Genomic DNA, 18,068 nt, shown 5'->3' with positions numbered 1-18,068 from the left:
TGGGTCATCCGCCGTAAAGCCTTGTCTTGGCGTCCAATGACTTCATTTAATTCCAGAGCATCATGAAAAAAGGAGTGGTCAACGATTTTTCGTCGTTAGAATATGCTGTTGAAGCGTTCAAAAACCATGTGTTGGAGATGTCCCAATCAAATCACTGAAAACAACACAACACATGTTCGTCTGTCAAAATGTCAAATGTCGTCCGGCAACAGCACCTATTGCCAAGGTCGCAAACTTGTCTAATTCTCCTCGTACCACTACAGCCATAGGGAGTAAAAAATGCAAGTTTATTTGAATATGTGCCTACCTCCTTGGTTATTAAAATAAATGGGTACTCCATTATTAGCCTTACCCCCATTATTATAAGACTTCTTTTGTTATGGTTTGGATTTACCGAACAGATTTATAGACTTCCGGTTAAGTTTAAGTTAAAAGTGATTATTGAATTTCAAGGAGGAGCTTCTAGTGATTAACTTTCAATATGAAAATAATATTTTTAATGCCTCCAAATTAGTTTATTTTGTATTTTCAAATCCATCAGATAGTAAAAGAACACATGTAATAATGGCCCTTAGTGTTTGGTCAATTCAAAGGCAAAACCCTTGAAAACTATCTATTCTTCTTTATCTAAAATAACTTTATCGTAGTGTACCTCTTTATCACAATTGCCAAAAGTGATAAAGTAAGTGTGAATTATGAATATACGTATTAATTTCGGAACTTTTAAATAGCATGTTGTAAGCTGAAACTGTTCAACTTTTTGGATGAAAGAGTTAATTACAAATAAAGCCCAACGAGATACACATACACACGTACACACTTATATACGTATGTATTTGTATTTATTGATAGTCTTATTTATATGTCACCTCCAAGTATTTCATCAACAAAACAATTGGTGTACAATTGCTATATTTACCAATTAAATAAATATCTTTTTTAATTGACTCCTAATAAGAGGTAATTTCCCTGAAGTGTCGAATGTGATCCAATGCGTCAAAGATGGTAAAAAATTTTGCTTTTATTATTGGAAACAACCATAATTGGAACATTTAACACCGAAGGTTCGTTTAGGACAAGGTTCAAGGCAATGGTCTTGAATTTGACAAAAAAATTGGTTAAATTGTCAAGTCCACAGAGCAAAATTTTTTCTATTGTTTATTAGATAGATATCTGATAAAATAACAAAAAAATACAAAAATTTTTTTTTCTATTTGGACCAATATTAAAGAAGTTTCAGTATTCATATGCATATAGTTTCTATAGAAATCGATTTCATCAAAGTGCGACAGCCAAAAAAAAAAAAAAAAAAAAAAAAAAAAAAACAAAATAGTCCTATTGAAATAAAGGTGCAGCTCACAATATTCAAGGTAGAGCTTTATAATTTCATAAATTTCCTTCAACACAAGACGTGGTAGAGGAGACAACACTTCCTGAGACATAGACCACTATTTCCTATATCTCTCGCCCTAAACTCGTTTGTTGACTGGCCCACTGTTTATTATACCCTACTCAACAATGTGGGAAGGGTATTATAAGTTTGTTTTCAATTTTGTTTTTTCAAAATAGTCTGGCTTAATCCCATTGTTGTTGTGGTTTTAATATTTTAAAACAACTAGTTCATTAATGGAAAAGATTTGGCATTGTTCGCCAAGGGGTAAGGCAGGAAATACTATAGTTTCGATTCTCGCCACAGAATCTCATCAGTTCCCTTGTTTTTTGTTTGTGGATATTCTCCACTGAAGTTATTTTTCAATAACTTCTTCAACAAAAAACTTGTTATACCCAAACATCAATCGTCAGCTGGAAGTATAAAGGTAAGCAAAGAAAAAAGTTCAATGAGAAGTTTTTCCTTGGCAACCTCACACAAATCCGACGAAAGTGTCTGCGAAAACAATTCAAACCTTTTACACTAGTATGTTTCGTCGAATTTCGACGAATGCACACACCAAAATTTGGTTGGTCTGCTGACGGAGAAATACCCTCAGCCACTGACCAAGAAAAAAAAAAACAACAAAACCAAACCAACCACAATAATTATGCTGTATATAAAATATATTGATTTTATATCACGAGTTTTCTTTAAAATCTGTAGGTACCGTAACATGAGCTTATACCAAATCATTGACATATACCAAACATTTTTGGCAACCAAACTTCCTCATAAAGAAATTTTTGAAAAAGTTTTAGAGTTATCTTGCACAATATCCGACAGCTTTTGGTCCATTATCTTAGGAAGTATTGACTTACTCCGGAGCAAAATGTACCATTGTGAATGAGGCCGCTCCAACAATCTACTGCAAAAGAGTCAAAACGATGCGATAGGAGCTCCTAAACTTCACTTTATCCGAATTTTGTGTGGGAGGTACCCGAAGGAGTGGACCGATATAGTCTATATATCAATCACATACTGGACTGGATGAAATAATACGATGTGCAAAGCCTGTATCAATCAAAAACTCCCTGTGAGGATTATCTTGCGGATTTGCCATTTTGGTTGGTGCCGTCAGGATTTCTTGGAGCTTTTAGACCAATATCTCAGGAATTATTGACTTACTCCGGCAAAAAATTGTATCGTCGTAAAACGAGACACAAAAAAACTTACTGAAAAAAATTTCAAAACGATCCGTGAGGAGCTCTTAAATTTCACTTTATCCGAATTTTGTGTGGGATGTACTCGAACGAGTTGACCTATACAATCCATATTCCAACCTGATACATGACTGGATGAAATAATGCGAAGCGATTTTGAGATGTGTGTCCGTCCGTCCATTAAAAATTGTGATCACGCTACAGGTCGCAATTATGTACTGATGGCCAGTTTCTCACCAGAATAGTCTTCTATTCTTATTGGTGATGATCGTGAAATATTCCGGGGGTGAAATGGACCAAAAACAATATTTTTATCAGACTTTGTAGCTGCTTTGTAGGGCGCAATAATAGTCCTATCAGCGCTAAATTTTACATAAGGTTTGAGTTTATGAGAGAGAAGAAGCTTACAATTTAATACGATGATCAGATAGATAGTATTTAGGTGGTAATATGCACCAATAATATTGTGTGAAAATTTGTAAAATTTTTAATATATATTTTATAACTTTATTCCCCCAAGTGAGTTATATTTGGAAGACGATCTCTCGACCTTTTCATGGATGCCGATTACATACATCAATGTAGTGGTCAGATAACATAGTTACATCCTAGTATATACAGGGATCCAACAGTTTTATTTGTGTTTAATGTTACCATAGCCACGCAAGAGTTCGTAGTTCTTTTATTGCTTTGTTTTGTTTGTATAGATCTACATTTACCTTCCATGCTACAAAATGCAGCAAGAATGATAAAGAATTTGTGAAATATAGAAACTCCCAGATTGTAAATTGATGCAAATTTCAATGATGTATGGGGTTTTGAAGGTTTTGTGCTACCTGCTGCTCAAAAGTAAGGTAATAACTCGAAACTTTGATTGGCCGGCCGAGCAAAACTAGTGCCCAGGGATAATGGAGTAGGGTATCACATGGTCGGCCCTGTCCGACTATAACCCTCTCTTACTTGTCTTAGATTATAGATCTGTTCTTAGCACATATGTATTCACCACTCCTGATATTATTTTGTTTTCTGCCTGACACATTTTCACTTGTTTGGAAAGTCTAGTAAAACAATTTCTTGAAAGTTCTGATACTCTAGAAAGTTCAGAGAGTCGGGTAAAACGTCACTCCGTCTGACGAAACGCACGAAACAAACGTTCCATGCCTGCTTACCTAGGTAAGCAAATTATACACTCCTGCAGGGTTTCGGAGTCGGAGTTGGAGTCTGGCAAATTCTGCTGGAGTCCGAGCAACACTTCATTCATTCTACACTTATCAGAAATGTTTTAAACAGAATTTCTTTAAATAAGTTAAAGGACAATAATTTAAATACAACCTTTTTTATGCCCTACATAACGCTGTAGTAAGGGGTATTACGTATAGTTCCTTCAAGACATATACATAGAATCACTTTCTGGGTCGATTTGTGCATGTCCGTCCGCCCTTTTGCAACGTACAGGTCGCATTTATTGTCCGATTCAGCTGAAAATATGGGATTATCATTTTTTAGCCATAGAAAGAGCGCTATTGGTTTTGGTGAAAATCGGTTCAGATTTGGATATAGCTCCAATATATTTTCGGCCGATCTCACGTATGCAGCACCAAACACTCTATATACATACGTCCGACTTTGATGAGAAGTGAAATGTGTAATTGAAAAATAAATGTAACAAATTATATCGAAATCGGTTCAGATTTAAATATAGCTCCCATATATATTTTCGGTCGTTTTCACGTATTTGCTGCACCAAACACGTTATTTACGTCAGATTTTTATAAAATTTGGAACTCGGTCTAAAAATAAATGTACCAAAATATATCGAAATCGGTTCAGATTTGGATATAGCTCTCATATATATTTTCGGCCGACTTCACGTGTTTGCTTCACCAAATACGCCATGAGTAGTAAATATTTAATAAATTTTGAGAGGTGGAATTTATTTTCGGAATCGACTTCGGCGTTGGAGTCGGAGTCGTGAAAAAATTTGGATCCAATCGGAGTCGGAGTCTGACCAAAAATGCTAGACTCCGAAGCCCTGCAGTGCTGGATACTATTCACCAAGCTCACGAAAGAGTTGCTTGCTTGAATATAATTCCAGTCATTTATTGTCTTGAGATCCACCTTGCTGGCAGTGGTAAAATGATGCAGATAAAAGATCTGTGATTCGCTGACCGTCACATTACATTTTGATACCCTCAGTCTTTAGGCCAGAGACGCGCTTCTTTGCAAAGAGGTATAGTGAGGGCGCCCACTGAGTTGTTTTTGCATTTGGTTCGCTCTCTCACTTAAAGTGTACGTGAATAACAACAAACGATAAACATCATGTGGTTTGTTTTCTTCACCCATACATACACACATACTAAAACATAGATGGATATTCTTGGGCGACGCTGCTTTAGGCTAAAAAGGGTATGTACACTTTGATGCGATCAAAAATGTGTCTCATTGAAATAAAGGTTTTAGACCCCAAATATGTTTGGACAAAATTGGTTGTAGACAATTTGGAGTCGATTTAGATATGTCCGTCCGCCTGTCTGGATGGTGCGCACGATAACTCTCGAACGGATCAACCAGTTCCAACCTTTCGGAGATAGGCCATATCGGTCCACACCTTCAGGTACCTCCCCCACAAAAGATCGAAAATGTTCGGCAAAATTGTGCGCACGATAACTCTTGAAGGGAGTAACCGATTTGGTCCATACTTTGCAACTCGTCAAATTTCTACCAGACCTACACTACATGTCTGGTAGAAATGTGATGGTTTGTGATGACAATTTCTCTGACATTCTTTTTCATTTACAAAAACCTTCTAATGAATCAGCCCGTCTCGAAAGAGAAACATAACAAAATTAAAAACATATGATCATCATCGCCTTAACAGGTAAACATAAATAGATCAAGTTCGTTTATGGACTATATCGGTCTACTATTTCGGGTACCTCTCACACAAAATTTGGAAAAGTGCAGTTTAAGACTTTCTCTTGAATCGTTTTGATTTTTTTTGTAAAAACTTGTATTCACTGCCCTCATTACAACGGTACAAGTTTTCTTTTCAGAAAGAAGTCCATACTTCCTGAGAAAATGACCCGAAAAGTGTAAAAACCCACCAAGGCACCATGTGTAGTGGTTGCAGCACACGAAAACTCTGCAACGGCTAAACAAATTCAATCCAAAATTTGGCAGTCGTTATATTTTGCGCAAACTTAAATCAAGTCCTAAGTTGGACCATATCGGCCCACTCCGTTGGGTACCTCCCCCACAACAGATTAAAACTTTTCGCTAAAATGGTGCGCACGATAACTCTCGAAGGCAGTAACCGATTTGGCAAATACTTTGCACATCATGATATTTCTAGGAGGCATAGATAATATGGAATATATGTCAACTCTTTCGGGTACCTCCCACACAAAATTTCGAAAATGTGCAGTTTAGGATCTCCTCTCGACTCGTTTTATTTTTCTTGCAAAAGGTTGTACTCAAGACCCCTATTACGATGGTACAAGCTTTTTTGATGGACAAGGCCATACATCATCCGCAAATGCCCCAAAAGCTGTAAGTAAACCCTACAGCCAATAAGTGTAGTGGCCGGACCTCAGTATTCGCTTGGTACATACTTTGCATATAGTAATATTTCTTCGCATATTAGACAAAATTCGAAGGTGGTGCTTATATGTCCCCTTCTTCCTGTACCTTCTCCACAAAACTTCGAAAATATTTTCTAAAACGTTACGCGGGATATCTCCAAACGGAGCAACCGATTTGGTCCAAACTTAGTTTATGTTCAAAAGTGTTTCCTATCGGCCCACTGCTTGGGGTACCACCCACACAAATGTTCATCATCTTTGCTTAAGTGCCGTTAACAGTCTGTTCGAGGATCCTTTGGAAATTTTTTACAGCGATAATATGTTTTTCGTGGGCAAGTCCATGTTTCCTGATATAATATGCTGACCAACTGAAATGACTGGTGGGCGCGATATCTATGGAGAGGGATGTCTCCCAAAACAAGACCCACTTCCAATATGGACTATGTCGTTCCATTCCTTTAGGTACCTCCCCCGCAAAACTTTTTAGCTTTAATTTAAATCCATTCTTGTCGGCAAGTTCATACACCCAAAATTCTGAAAACCTTCTAAATACAAAAGTTTTTTTTTTTTGGGGAAAACATTTACACAGGCAAAGCCGACTCATACTCTTTTACTTGTTCCACGTTCAACACTGCTTTCAGACACGGTGATAAAAAGATGCCCTCAATGAACAAAATTGGAATGTACTGAGACTGAGAGAAGCCTCCAAATTGTAGCATCAGAAATGATAGTGGGAACTAATGCATATGAATGAATATTCACTTTGTACGACGATTTGTATGGAAAAACCTTAATGGGCCCTTCGCTTTTCTTATTCCTGGGATTGAACTGATACAAAAAGTACACTAGACCATAGGTCCACGGTGAAAATAGAGCCTCCCTATTTTGAGTTTAGGTTTTTTTATACACGTTTTTGGACATTTTGGCATATAACAGCCAAACCATTGACACAAACACATTGGAACGCTCCTTCAGGCAGTTTTGGCCTTGAGAAGGTGTAAACTTTTCTGAAAATGTCGATAAATGGCACTGTGCTACAAAAGTTGACCAGAAAAATATTCAAGCTTTCTGATTCTAAATTCTATATATGTTTTGAACCATGGACAACGAAAATGCCTTTAGTTGTACAAGTGATCTGGATGTGCATCAAATTATGCATTTTCACTGATGATTTTTACAAGAGCGTGACTACTGAAAGATGCACTCCAAAGCACTGCATTTTAACTGACCCTTTGGCATTGCATCTTAACTAACCCTTTTGCACTGCATTTTAACTGACTCTCTGGCACTGCATTTTAACTGACCCTTTGGCATTGCATTTTAACTAACCCTTTGGGGTAGAATAGGAGGCAGTCCAAAGCACGTGTTTGGTACAGGCATTCTGCGGAAATTGTGCAAGCCATTACAAAATATGCCAGAACAAATAAAATGCATTTATTATTTGTGCAAAACAAAAATATTAAGAACTTTATTACATTAACACAAATTATGAAAATTCTCCATTGAATTCAATCGCAAACATGCGTGTTTCCTCCGCTTGCATTTGTTCCAAGCTGAACTGTTTTTGCTTCATTTGCTAAATGGGTTGTCTTCCCATCACCAGTTAAGATTTCGACACGTACTCCAACAGCACTCCATTCGGAAATTTTCTTCTGGTGAGTTGCCGGAAAAATGTTCACAAATTAAATATTATTTAAATATTAAATATTATTTAGTTTGTATTAACAAATGTTTGGACATGTTAACACGCTTATCTCTTTTTGGAAAATGAAAGCCGCTGCCTGTAGAGATGTACAATCTGATTTATGTACATATAGGGATCTCTAACAACTGCTAATAAAATGTAGCGAACGGAGTGCCTTTTTCACGACTCCGCTTGGACTGCATCCGGATGCTGTTAAATTGTGAGGAATTGGAGAGCCTTTTTCACGACTCCGTTGAACTGCATCCGGATGTTGTTAAAATGTGACAAGTGGATGTGATTCTTTGGATTGCATCCAAATGCGGTTAAAATGTGAGGACTGGAGTGCCTTTTTCACGACTCCAGTTGAACTGCATCAAAACATGCCGTGACAGAACTAGTCCAAATTGCACTACTTCCAATTTATTTTGCTGGGTATATGATCGCCATCTCAAATTGCAAGCTTCTTCTTTGTCGTAAACTCTTACCTTATTAAATTTTGAGACGATCGGACTATTATTGCGACCTACAGAGCAGCTACAAAATCGGATAAAAACTATGTTTTTGGTCCATTTCACCAGCTAAATATCACCAATTAAAATAGCGATATATTCTGATGTGAAACCGACCTCTATAGCAAATTTCCTGACGATCGGTCCATAATTGCGGCCTAGAGTTTGATTACAATTTATAATGGACAGACGGACACACGGACGGACGGACACACATCTCAAAATCGCTTTGGGGTCTCCAACAAATATTTCACGGTGTTACATGAATTTTTACCAAAACAAACTTATAATACCCTTCCCAGATAGTGGTGTAGGGTATAAAAACCCACAAGAGTTTTAGAGTTTTACACCAATTTTTGCAACCATTTTTATCTGGGTTAAAAATAAAAATGTATGGTTTTAAAGAATTAATTTTATATAAAAAAAGGCTAAAATATATTTTCCCGGTCTGGGATTGAACCGCACACCTTAAATTTGCAATGCTTGTATATATTGAAAAAAATTAATACCTATATGTAGGTAGGTAGCATAGCAAATTAACATAATTTGCCGCAAATCACTTTTCTTAAGAAAATTGCTAAAAATTCGTATACACATATGTATACTAAGGATAAAAATGAAAGTTCCTTGAAATGTCCTTTATCTTAAAAAGAAAACAAAAAAAAATACTCTTTTATGTTTTTTTTTGTTTTAAGTTGTGTATAGACGTATTCTTGTTTCTCTATTAGGATAAATATACTATATATAAGAGGCACTGGAACTGACCTTGAAAATAAGTCCTCATAGGGTTCTTTTCATATGCTGTATTAAATCCTTTAACGTTGTTGTTGCTGCTGTTGTATTTAATATATGTTCTATGGTATTAAATATTGATTACACAACACATTCTGTATAGTAAGCATCCCAAAATTGTATCCTTCAATGTTCTTTTATTTGCCATCAGATGAGGAAGCTGTTGTATGGACGGCCGAATCTATTGCGATAATTTCTTACAATATCTATCACTCATAATTTTGTATTCAACAATGATTTATTGTGGATTTTTATTTGAACTGTTGCAAACGCTTATTAACAGATTATATTATTAAATGTTTTTCTTTTGTTTTTCGACTGCATACTTTGAGGAGCGCTAATATTTCGATAAGAACTTGTCGCTGCGAACATCCGTTGAACAACTATAGCTCAGCTCGGCACACAATGCCAAACATCAAAAATGCCACTAGTGGCATACATACTATGTACGTCGTTGTCTTCCTCTTTTTTGTCGTTTGCTCCGCTATGCTGTGCTCTTTGCTGTTATTTCCTGTTGCATTGTGGGGTGAGTTATACCATCGATAACATACCCAATACTTATTATATTGAAAACCCCTACAATGGAATTTTGGCGCTCAATTTCCACAGACACTTTCACTGGTTGTATTCCTTCAAATAAACCTTATGTGTGGGAAAAATCTCTTCGAATAGAGACACATCAGGCACTCTCATTTAACATATCACTGTTAGTTTCTCATCATAGTATGTTTGTTAATGTACCTCCCCAGATGGTAGTGTGCGCAATCTCGGCTCAAACAGCTGTGCAAAAGCCGCTTACAAACATTTTCAAGGATATCACCACAATTATGTTTAGTTGTTTCTTTTGCTGTTGTTGTTATTTTTCACACAACCCCCAGTTATGCTTTACGCCCAAAGTTTTTATTTATGTTCTGTTGACGTAAAATCGGAAGAGTATGCTCTTGAACTTTTAACCTGTAGCTGTTGCAAATAGTATACTAGAAATACATACGTATAGATGACAGCTGTAAGGAATTTGCGAATTATAGTTGCTATTGACAGACTTGTGTGAAAACGGTAACACGTAACACTAAATAACCATGGACGACGGAAGTAATTCAAACTTAAATTATTTTGCAAACAGCTTCGGGTTGACGTAGTGGGTGTAACATGACACAGCCAAGGATTTATCACGGTCCCACTTGCTTCTTAAGTGGATACCGACCTAGCCGTGGTGTCACCTAGGGAACTGCCTTTAACACATGTAAAAGGCAGTGAGCTAACATGTCCCGCGTTTATACATAAGAATGATAAAAACCTAGGGGTGGGCGTCGGCTTAGTAAAACATCCTTACAAAAAAAAAATCCTAAAATAAAGAAAAAGAAAGAAGCTCTAATGTTTATGACCCTCGCAAACCTTTTAATGTCCATGATCTGCGAAACTGAACCTGAAATGTTCGCACTCTTTATAAACAAGGTGCAGTCTACGCACTGTCAGACAGGACGATATTACTACAATACCGGAAACACGCTGGATTGGGAAAGACGTGACAACAACAACAAAAGTTGGTGCACTGCAATATAAGTACAATGATATAAAGCACAGACTTGATTGTGAATTTATAGTCAGAGGTAGTTTAAAACATCTAGACTCCTGCATCACCCCGTTGGATGAACGACTTGTTGCAATTCCGGTCAACATCAACCTTATCTGTGTCCATTAGACTGGTTTTAACTCATAGGGAAACAAGCCTGTGTGGATTAAAATACTTTTTTCCCAAAAAAAAAAAAAAAACTGTGTATTTAAGGGGGTTTTCAAAAGTATGGATAGGATTAAAGCTCAAAAATTTAGCGGGATAACGATAGATAGGGCTTTTTTATCACACTAGCCTACGAAAAACAATATTGCTGTAAACAGTGCCACTAGGAATATCTTCGGTAAAAATGTCCAAAGGATCCTCGAACAGACCCTTAACCACACACAAATGTTGAACATTTGTGTGGGTGGTACCACAAGGATTGTACAGATAGGGCCCAAATTTGAACATAAACTAAGTTTCGACAAAATTTAGAGATCCAAAGTTTGGAACAAATCGGTTGCTATGTCTATAAAAATCGCGCGTACCATTTTAGCGCATATTTTCGAACTTTTGTGGGGGAGGTACCGGAAGGAGTGGACCTATAAGCACCACCTTCGAATTTCATCTAATATTCGAAGAAATATTATAATATCCAAAGTGTGGACGATAGCAGTATTCGGTTTGAGCTCTCCAGTCACTACATATGGTGCCATATGGGTTTTTTTACAACTCTCGGGCTGTTTTCTCAAGAAGTATGGATTTGCCCCTGAACAAAACTTTTACTGTCGTAGTTGAGGCAGCGAATGCAAGTTGCTTCAACAAAAACTAAAGTGATTTGAGAGCAGGTCTTAAAGTAAACATATCCGAAATTTTGTGTGAGAGGTACCCGAAGGAGTGGATAAATATAGTCCATATTCGAACATGATCTATATCTGGTGCATATATTAGGATGTGTAAAGTATGAGCCAAATCGGTCACTACAATCAAGAGTTATTGTGCGCACAATTTTTCCGAACATGTTTGAGCTTTTGTGGGGGACCGATATGACTTATCTTCGAACTTAAACTAAGTTTGCACAAAATATTACGAAGGCCACATTTTGGACCGAATTGGCAGATCTGTTCTACAGTTATCTTGCGCTCCAACCACTACACACGGTGTCATAGGCTATTTTCTCAGGAAGTATGGACTGGCCCCGGATGAAACTTATTATACCCTCACCATTTATGCTAACCACGGTATATACACTCTCATACGGGCAAAATGTGCATCATCGAAAGATTGGTTTCAGACCCCAAGTATGTTTGGACGAAATGTGTTTCAGACAATTTGGAATTGATTTAGCCATGTCCGTCCGTCTGTCTGGCTGGCTGGCACAAAATATTACGAAGGCCACATTTTGTACCGAATCGGCAGACCTGTTCTACAGTTATCTTGCGCTCCAACCACTACACACGGTGTCATAGGGGTTTTTTGAACCTTTCAGTCTATTTTCTCAGGAAGTATGGACTGGCCCCGGATGAAATTTATAGCGTCGTATTGGGGCAGTAAATGCAAATTGCTACATCAAAAATCAAAGCGCTTCGAGAGTAGGTCCTAAACTGAACTTTTCCGAAATTTTGTGTGGGAGGTACCCGAAGGGGTGGAATAATTGAGTCCATATTGGAACCTCATCTAAGTCCTGTAGAAAGTTTACGATGTGCAAAGTATGGACCAAATCGGTTACTTCCTTTAAGAGTTATCGTGCGCACAAATTTTCCGAACTTTTGTGGGGGAGGTACCAGAAGGACAAGACCGATATAACCCATCTTCGAACTTAAACTAAGTTTGGATAAAATATTACGAAAGCCAAATTTTGGACCGAATCTGTTAATCCGTTTGAGAGTTATCGTGCTCTCCAGCCAGCCAGACAGACTGACGGACATGGCTAAATAAATTCCAAATTGTCTGAAACACATTTCGTCCAAACATACTTGGGGTCTAAAACCAATCTTTCGATGAGGCACATTTTGCCCGTATGAGAGTGTATATACCCTGGTTAGCATAAATGCTGAGGGTATAATATAAACCGATGTCGGATTTCTTTTATGCGGCCCGCCCTAAATTGTTTAGTTTTGTTAGATTCTAAGATTGCCAAAGTTTGAGCACAATCGGAATATGTTAACACGTGCCACTCTGGCCTCAAAGTTTCCAAAGTAATTTGTATGGGGCAAAGGTTAATTTTCACGACATTTCTCTTAAGGCCATATTTATTGTCCAATCGAAGAACAAATTTGTGGCTAAACAAGTAATACCGCAGAAAAATTTGAAAATCGGCTGGATTTTAATATAAGGCTATATTATAGGGCCCAAATCACCTAAAATTTGTCAAGTATACTGTTGGAGCAATATCGAAAAATTACCCGATTTTCATAAATTTTTGTAGGATTTGTTTTCTAGTCACAGCAGTGAACTGTTAAAACTTGTGAAAATTCACCATTCTTCCCATACAAACTACTTTGGAAACTTTGAAGTCCCAGTGGCATGTGTTAATATATTCCGATTGTGCTCAAACTTTGGCAATCTTAAAATCTAACAAAACTAAAAATTTTAGGGGGTGCCGCTTAAAAAATTCCGACATCCGTGTCCTCTCCATGACATCAAAATTATGCTAAGCGATTTTAATGTCATAATAGGAAATCTGTGTCCGCAATGAAACATCTGACTGCGGAATAAGACTGATTGTATTTCGTAGCGGCAACAACATGTAAGCGTCAACGACATTCAAGGGCGCCAAAAAACCATATTGATCACGTAGTGACAGATGGTAGATATTCATAAAGCGTTCTGGATGTACGTTCGAGAAGCAAAGATTGACTCGAATCACTATCCTGTTGCTGCAAAGGTATATACCCAAAGTACCCATAGCAAAGAAAGTGCAAATAAACACAACTTCAAAGTTGGGCATTGGAAATCTGCAATGACAACGGATAGCCACAGCATATTGCACTCAGCTGATCCTGTTGATTTAGCGAACAGGCTGATTTCACTGTGCAACATTGAAAATGCAAAAAAAAACTTATAATGGGCATCTTCTGAAAGTACGTATTAAGACTACAAAAACCCTCATCTAAACTGGGCAAAATATACCCTCTTTCCATTGTTCGGGGCTTTATCTTAAAAACTAATAAGAATGCTTTGTGGCCTTCAGCAGTATTATACGAGTAGTTCTAAGTTTACAGCCTCATCTAAACCGAGCTAAAAAGTCCCTTTTTTTCCATTGTCCGAGGCTTTATCTCAAAAACTAATAAGATAGCTATATTATAGCCCTAAGGTAGTAGAACTTAAGTGTCTAACAGACGAACTAGGAAAAATTGATTCTAGCGGGTAAAAATTTATAAAATGTAATAATGTTTACACAATTTCTGGAACTCTGGTCAGTAGCAGCTAAACTATTGGGAGTTGAACTAAGTAACCGTTTGAAATTTTTTTCAAATAATGTGCTCAGCAATTCTTCAGAAGATTCTGAAACTCTAAAATATTATACCTTCTACAAAATATATTTCATATTTGAGATTTCAATGCATTGTTGATATACATATTTATCAAATTGTCTTCGAACAAGTAAAAAAGTATCAGCCGGCTTTGCCGACAGAGATATTCCCTCAGCCTGTGTATATGGAAACAAATTTTTCCCAAAATACGTATGTATTTAGGGGGTTTTAAAAATTTTGGGCGTTTCAACCGACAAAAATGTTTATTAGGATTAAAGATCAAAAGTTTTGCGGAGGAGATACTAAAAGGAATGGATCGACATTGACCGTTATGTAAGTGGATCTCCAAGAAGTATGGACCTGCCCCTAAAAATTGAGGCAGTGAACGCAAGTTGCTTGAACAAAAATCAAAGTGATTCGATATCAGGTCTTAAAGTGAACTTTTCCGAAATTTTGTGTGGGAGGTACCGGATGGAGTGGACAAATATAGCACATATTTGAACCTGATCTATATCTGGTAGATATATTAGGATGTGTAAAGTATAGACCAATTCGGCCACTCCGTTCAAGAGTTACCGTACAAAAAATGTTTCCGAACATGTTTGAACTTTTGTGGGGGAGGTACCTGAAGGAGTGGACCGATATGGCTTATCTTCAAACTTAAACTATGTTTGGACAAAATATTACTAAGGCCATATTTTGAACCGAATCGGCATATCCGTTCGAGAGTTATCTTGCGCTCCAACCACCTAACACGGTGTCATAGAGGTTTTTTGCAAGTTTAATGCTATTTTCTCAGGAAGTATGGACCTGATGAAACTTGTACCGTCGTATGGAGGGCAGTGAATACAAGTTGCTAAAACAAAAATCAAAGCGATTCGAGAGATGGCCCTAAACTGAACTTTTCCGAAATTTTGTGTGGGAGGTTGCCGAAGGAGTGGACTAATTAAGCCCATATTGGAACTTCATATTACCCTCGTAGAAGGTTTACGCTATACAAAGTATGGACCAAATCGGCCACTCCCTTCAAGAGTTATCGTGCGCACAAACCTTCCGAACATTTTCGAACTTTTGTGGGGGAGGTACCGGAAGGAGTGGACCGATGTAGCTCATCTTCGAACTTAAACTAAGTTTGGGCAAAATATTACGAAAGCCAAAATTTGAACCGGATAGGTTCATCCGTTCGAGAGTTATCGTGCGCTCCAGCCAGCAGGACAGACAGACAGACAGACAGACAGACAGACAGACGGACGGACATGGCTAGATCGTCTCCAAATTGTCTGAAACACATTTCGTCCAAACATACTTGGGGTCTAAACCATTATTTCGATGAGGCACATTTTCATCGTATCAAAGTGTATATGGTAATATTCAAAAATGTTTTACAATCGTTGAAGTTGAGGTTCACCATTTAATAAGTCGCGAACTGTTAATATATTTTATAAAATATGAATATATTTATATTAACTGAAGTGTTTTAGTCACGATCTCATAATATGGACCATAACAAATAATTTTCGTGGATGCTGCGTTGGTGGTAATATAAAAAAATGGGTAAAAATGTGTTGCAGTTAGCAAGCTTTTTTGTGTTTTTTCTTGATTTCTGGTCAAACCAGGGAAAATTCAGACCTGAGCTCAAAGAAAGAATTGAAGAATACCCCTTGGGCAACATGATTCTAATGTGTGACTTCTCGATATATACAGTGCACCCCCCTAAAATCGATGCTGACATTTTGAAGTTTTGAAATCGGGGTTTTTTGAATTTTTCTTATAATTGGAGGGCGCAACCAGATAATGACCTAATCTGTTTATTGGATTGTAGAACTCGTGATTCCACGTCGTTTGATGTATATCTCATGAGTGTGCTCCCCACAGCTCCCTAGTAATAGGAGTCCAAAGTCGAATTTTTGGTGCGTAATTTTTCTTTAAAAACCTATTTTTTGGCTTAAAAATGTACAACTGTGACTCAGGTACCCTTGAACACCGCGTGATATTAGTTTTTTTCCGCGCCGGATTCAATGAGCCCTACCGCGATCGAATCCATCCACTAAAACCGCTGATATAGATACCCTGAAAATAGGAAAATAAGCAAAATTTTATTTTGACTAATCCGCATACTTAACGGCGATTGCCCTTAAATTTTTTTACATAAATGGAATCCTTTATACACGATTATAATATTTGTCAAAAAGGTGTGTCATGAATTTCAGAGATTCGGGAGTAGTATTCGTATTTAACCAAAAATAGAATCAGGTAGCACATCCGCGGTTCTTGACGAATCTGTATAAAATTTGTCTTATTGACGTATTTTTAACAGGGGGTCACTGAAATCGGATGCGCCTTATAATCATATGAACATCGCGTTATTTTTACCCACATGAAGCATTTTGGTGTAGTAAGATGCAACTGATGGCACACTTTGGCGGTTAAATGAAACATGGAAAAATGCAAACATATTGACAGAGATGCACTCGCTCTATGCGAAAAGCACATGCGCCTCAACTGATTTTAACTATTTCGCGCGTTATACGGTTTTTAACTTTTATGTTTTTTCTTTGATTGTAATATCTATATCACTCTTTATTTTCTAATTCTATTGCTTATCACACTATGCAAATATACTTTCACGATGATAAACTATTTTCCTTGAAGAGGTTTTAGCAAAATAATTCAGGTTTTGTTAGGAAATTTAGCGAAATAGTAGAATAACTCCAAAAAATGTTCTCAAATTTTTCGTATTAAACCAAAAAATATATTCTTGAAATAATGTTCCAACAATAAACTTTTGTCTTTTGTTGTAGCTGCAATATGCAATTTAAAATCCTAATCAATAAAATTTTGGTATCACATTTTTCTGCACATTGTCTAGATTCTGTACGTATTTTTAATTTATTTTTTAGAGATTTTTATGGACTCTGAGTAAGAATAAATAAAATTTACTCCAATATTCCTTCATTATTTTTTGATTTTCCGCGAAAATGAAAATAAATTTAGCTAATATTTAGGCGTCTACGAATAGATATTAAATGTTGTTACCGATTTATATATACATTTTGGTATTACAACACAAAGGGCATTTTTAAATATTTTTTCTTTATAAGGGAATAAAACCCCCCATAACTTTTGGGCGCAGCATCCAATTTTGTGAACGCGAACATATTTGAAACCACGATTTTTTCTGAACCCATGTAACAAAAATCGTGAATGTGCTTGCCAATTTTTTTTTAAATTTTTTCTCGATGGAATTGTAAAGGAAATTTGAATTTTACCATATACCCTCCTTAGCCTAAAGGCTGAGGGTATAAAAATATGCTGCATACAGCTCGATAGAGGCATTTTACAAAACTGGAATGTTCTGAAGGCATTTGAACTACACTCCAGCGGCTAATTTTTCCAAAGACAAATCAACGAATTATGTACCAGTTATATAGAGTTTTTAGATATATCATGCATTTTGAGATGCAGTTTTCGAGTTGATTGTTTCTCTATACATTTTCTTCATGCTCTTATGCTCTTAAACAAGATCGATCGCATCGATTTGCTGTAAAAAGTCAATATTTAAACATGTTTAGATGAGGCCATAAAATCTAAACCCCATCTAACAAGACAACCCTAACTTAAGGTAAGGTCACATTAGGCAAATATTTGCTCCAGCGACTGGGAGTGTGTGCTTACTGAGAGCAAGTGAGCGTAAATAATGAAATGAAATCAAATTTATGCTAACTTGCTCTCAGTAAGCGTACACTGCCAGTCGCTGGAGCAAATATTTGCCTAATGTGACCTTACCTTAAGTTAGGTTAAGTCAAATTGTAATACTTAATTATTAAAAATATTTTTATATCCTCAGTATTTATGCTATCGAGGGTATATACACTTTCA

At 36.8% G+C, this 18,068-nt stretch overlaps 1 protein-coding gene across 17 annotated transcripts in view; it reads right to left on the bottom strand.

The window, feature by feature from the left end:
* Window positions 1-18,068, bottom strand: part of Ae2 (anion exchange protein Ae2) — a 187,691-nt gene that overhangs the window by 50,077 nt on the left and 119,546 nt on the right. For 2 of the 17 annotated variants that reach the window (XM_073984877.1, XM_073984887.1), the window contains exon 1: window positions 9,132-9,590. The exons of the other annotated variants lie outside the window; for them this stretch is intronic. The gene's annotated coding sequence lies outside the window, so the exon portion shown is untranslated. Of the gene's footprint in view, window positions 1-9,131; window positions 9,591-18,068 lie in introns of those variants that run through there. 17 annotated transcript variants of the gene reach the window in all.

Source organism: Musca autumnalis, unplaced genomic scaffold (assembly GCF_047663935.1).
Source record: "Musca autumnalis isolate F117 unplaced genomic scaffold, ASM4766393v1 scaffold_4, whole genome shotgun sequence".
Lineage (NCBI taxonomy): Eukaryota > Metazoa > Arthropoda > Insecta > Diptera > Muscidae > Musca > Musca autumnalis.
The sequence above is the reverse complement of the archived record's forward strand: the minus strand, read 5'-3'. Positions and strand labels throughout refer to the sequence as shown.